Source organism: Penaeus chinensis, chromosome 39 (assembly GCF_019202785.1).
Source record: "Penaeus chinensis breed Huanghai No. 1 chromosome 39, ASM1920278v2, whole genome shotgun sequence".
NCBI lineage: Eukaryota > Metazoa > Arthropoda > Malacostraca > Decapoda > Penaeidae > Penaeus > Penaeus chinensis.
In genome coordinates, this window is record NC_061857.1 from 18,804,449 (window position 1) to 18,809,448 (window position 5,000).

The 5,000-nt window shown below is 36.8% G+C and overlaps 1 protein-coding gene across 6 annotated transcripts in view; it reads right to left on the bottom strand.

The window, feature by feature from the left end:
* The window catches only part of LOC125046631 (brefeldin A-inhibited guanine nucleotide-exchange protein 1-like), a 47,591-nt gene that overhangs the window by 40,946 nt on the left and 1,645 nt on the right, over nt 1-5,000 (bottom strand). The gene's annotated exons all lie outside the window — the stretch shown is intronic.

Genomic DNA, 5,000 nt, shown 5'->3' on the forward strand with positions numbered 1-5,000 from the left:
TCTCTCTAATGTAAACTAGGAGAGCCCTGTGGTTCATAGGGTAAAGAGTGGTCACAATGGTAACTACTTATTCACATCAAGTGTGTTCACTCTTTATCATCAGATTTGTTCTATATAATAATGAGAAACAGCACTAGCCTTTTAGGTGGGATGTTGCAAACATCGAACAGGGTCAATGTCAGTGATGTCATTATTTTTTAAAGCAGCCCATTATTCTTTTAGCAGCATATATCAAGTAAATGTACTTTGATGACATAAAATACTGGATACCATAAGCAGTAAACTACAGTTTCTATAGGCTTGACAAATCCATAACATCAAGTGTCCAATAAATAATTAAATGTAAAAACAGACTGCTGACTCATAGTGACACTACACCATAGGAATTACAGTTATGAATTATTGGTCACTACACTATTGGTATCATGATAATGTAGTGAGATGACAAAGGTTGACGGGTGATGCCCTGAGATGATAATCCGCTTGCAAAGTGGCTATTCTCCTAAAATTTTACCTTCCCTCTATATATATTCTACTTATAATGTTACATAGTGATAAATGTTTTTTTTCTTTTAACATTTTTAGCATCCTTAATAAAGTGCTGAAACCTTAAAATCATCAAAAGTTAAACATTCCCTATTTTTAACAGTACACAGAACAGGTCTGATATCAACCTTTGAGCACACTTGGTGTGAATAAATGGACAACACCACAAACATTCTGCATGAACCAACGAGTTGTTAGCTAAGGTAAAGAGATGTGGTTCCAAGGCAATTTTAGCATATGGTAGGTATGCTTATGCTTACAACAGAAATATGCTTTTATTAACCAAACAAAAAAATCATACCATGAGCAAAAGTCATGTATTGCAAAAACAGAAAATACTTTCTTTTTTTTTTCATTGCTAAATTAGCCAACTTCACAAGGTGTACATGATCAAAAGAAATGCAGATATAGATTAAACATACACTATTAACTTCATTAAGCATCAGCAGTTAATTTTATACAAGAAACCATAATTAATATCTATTTCTTACTGTAACTTACTTTGCAGTCTTATTAATTAGCCAAATGTTATCTATCTCAATCTTAATTGCAGTAAATTTAAGGTTTACTTCTAAGAATGCCTTTCAAAAATAAAAGTAATAAAAAGTATTAAGTAATGTTTATGAGAGCAAAATGAAGAGTTCATATTTTGGCAAATTCTACAAAAGAAAGAGATAAAAAGGACATGAAGTTAAATTCTTTTCATAATGATAAGAGGATATCCTGCAAAGATAAAGGTAAAAGATTACTTTTATTTTGCTTGGAAGTTAAAACAAAAAAACTTCTTACCCTTATCAACATGTCATTTCCAAATGAAAATGGTTTTGAAATGACTTTTCATTCATAAAACATATATGAAGAGCTTCTGCTTAATAACAGACCAACAAAATGAAGCTTATAATTGCACACACATTCAACATTAGGCTTCTGTAAGGAACATCAGACACTAACAATATGCTTGATCAAGCACCCAATTGCATTTACTGCATCACTTTGGTATTGAAACATAATATTTTGTAAATTATTATATTAGATTGTTGTTGTTTATTGTCATTTATTGTTATAAAGAATTTGTAAAGGATTCCTCTTTCACTGCCAGGCTAGTAACAGTAATGAGCTGAAATATGAAGCTAAACCCCACCTTCAATGGCAAAGAGAACTTTTCAAAAGAATGAAAGTAGTGATTCAAATATGGGAGAAATTGCAGCTTTGACAGAAATTAAAATGGGAATTGCAGTCGTTTTGTTTTATCCCAGGCTGCAAATGCCTCTGTTCTGACGAAGAAACACATCATGAAGAAGGTAAACTTGATGGTATGAAGATGGTGGTTTAAAAACCCCATTTTATTCATGAGTAGTAAAGGCAATTTCTAATTTCAAACACAATATGACATGGAATATAGTTTGGAAAAAAGTAGTGTGAGGAAAGAGGATCAAAATATAAGTAATTTTAAAATTGAGAAGAAACACAACTGAATTCTAAAGAAAGGAATCAGGATGTTGGAGCAAGTCTGTTTGTAACTGCCAACTTTCTCTAATGGAAATTTTGAGAAAATGGCAAATTTTCTTGATCAAGCAAAGGAATCCTTGAAAAAATTAAAAGATGTGCCATCAGATGAGTATATTGCAATAAAAGTAGAACCAGCATTTCTCACTCCCCCAAAGAAATATGTCTAAAAACAAGTCATTGAATATCAACATCTCAAATTACAGAGGGCATAAAACAGTCCGTGGTGGAGCTATATAATGGCAATGAATACATTAAACCTATCAGTCCAAAAGGATTGATAGGTACATACATCACTCCATACCTATGGAAATGCTAAAAGGTTCCAAAATAAAATTTCTGAGGTTACATAAAAGGTGTGACTATTCCAAAAGTACAATAATAAAGCTATAGTCATTTCTTATACTCCATTAGCAGTACAAGACGCAATCTGCAAACATGAACAGTTATGCCAAAAATAAAGGAAAAAGACCACAGAAAGTGCCTAAGTTCACTTGGTAATCCCAAGTTTCAGCTCTATCTTGCAGTGCATACCAAGGTGAAGACAATATTTCCTGATGGGGTTTGGGGCTCTGGCCTTCTCTTGGGCAGTGTCCAAAGGGCACACCCAGTTGCAGAAACTTAGATTGTTGAGCAGATATTGTGATGTGGAGTTGGAGACTCTACCGAGTGTGTCTGTACTGTAAAGGGATTTCCCAATATTCTGTGTCAGATTTGGAAACAACTACATATATTTTTAATGAGAATGACAATTGTGTATGATCCTGGGCCAGAAGTCCCCAAAAGTGAAGCAAAGACCAAGGAGAATAGCTTAACTGATTCTGCTATTCAAAACTCCCAGCGTATGAATAGTAAGATCAGCACCATCAGAATCGGTGAGAATATTGGTGCACCATTACTTTTTACAAATTACCAAGAATTCCCTTTATATGCCTATAGAAAATGTCAGTTGTATTGGATCAAATGATACTGGCTGAGGGGGAGGAGCTTTGTCCTCCACCATACATTTCTCTTGCTGGTGTGTCTGAGGCACTGGTAATGAGAGGACAGTTTTGTGATTACAATCACTGTTTTTTTCTTCTATGCAACCCACCTTCCCTTTTTGGTTTGAGGTCAGACAGTGCCTTGAGGAGTAGAGCTCTCAATGGAGAAAATTATTGCTATTGCTTTAGGGAAAAGTAACAAGGTAATTTCCACTCTGACCAGAGGTGGATTCAGAACCTCCAGCACTGGACTAGGAAGATCACAAATCTCACTCTCGGAGGCCCTGTAAAACAACTTATAGGACTCTCAAACTCATCTCACACCAAGTGCAGGCTGAGTCTTGAGTGACTGCAAAGAAATAAAGGAAAAGAATCCACTGCTGGTGAAGGAGATAAGTGTCCATACAATCCAACACCACCTCAAGGACAACCTCTCTTATGAACACAACCAGCCATGACAAAAATCACTGCTCACCAAGAGACAAAGATAGAAAAGAATAATATTTTGTAAGAAATGTTTGAACAGGGACCTGAAGAAATGGGAGCATGTGTTGTGAATTGACATGGCAACTTCTACAGTGACTGGAAATAGAGGGGGGGAATGTGTGGTGAGGCCAGGCACAGATCCATTCTCTTTAAAGTATTTGCATATCACAGGCAAATACCCATATTCAGTGATGGTATGGGTGCCTTCAGATACCATGGAACAGGGAGGCTTCTTGTCCTGCCGAGGTACATGACTGTGAACAAGGACTGCTAATTGGAGCTCCACGAACACTTGTGGATTGCTTTGGCTACTGTCAGTCCAACGTGTTCCAATAGGATGGTGCACACATCAAAATTAATAAAGGACTGGCTCCAATGAGTTGGTGTTGACATCAAAGACTGGCTGGGGAATTCCCACCATCATAGCCCCATCAAGAACATCTGGGGGCTCAGGAAGAAGGGAGGGACATTTCAATCATGAATAAGCTCATGGAGCACCTCCATGACACATGGGACAACCTTGAGCTAAGTCTCCTGCAACAAATGGCAGAATCTATCCCAAAATGTTTGACAAGTCATGTGAAGCATAAGGGACTTGCCACTTTTTACTAAGACAGTGGGTATTCCCTCCATATTGTATGTTTTGTGAGCACACATTGCACAGCAGCACCAATGCTGATGGTGCTAACTGTATATATGCCACTGCAGTTTATCAGACACGCATACACATACATATATATATATATATATATATCAGCTAGCATGGCAAGCAGCACTGGGAAGCAAATGAGTGATGAACTTCCAAGATATTCTTTTATAACACAGGTGTAACAAATAAAAAATAGAACTATCCTAAACAAAAACAAAAAACAAGTAAAGGATGGGTTGCAATGATGACCATGGTCTAAGCACTTTTGGCACTCCTGCTAAGGCTAGAAAATCTGCCACATAATTTCTGGAAGGATAAGCCTGACACCAGTTCCTTACTTTAAGATATAATGCCATAGAGGTCTAACAGTGGAGTTTTTTGGCTTTTGCCAGAATGCCAACAGAATCTGACATTCAGACTGGTAAGGCTAGTGGTGGTATAGTTGTCTTTATACATTTAGTATCTTTTTATTATATGACAACCATACTTTCATATTGAGAAGTATATGGAAACGACAGATTGACAGAATCTAAGATATTTTGCATCAACTTTCATCAGTAATTCTATAAAGTATGGATATGCTTGCCAGAGACAAAGTCCCTACCTCTACATCACAAAATTCATTCAAAGAATCTAAGATGCCATGATTGGGTGTATCTTTCAGGAACACCCTGTGGGGAAAGTCGATGGGGGAATCTGCCCCAACACTCCCCCAGGAAACATTGTCTTCACCTTAGTATGCACAGCAAGATGAAGTTGAACCTTAGGAGCACCTACACTTTGGCCATGCACGGCACTTTCTGCAATCTTTTCATTTCATTTGTGGTGTT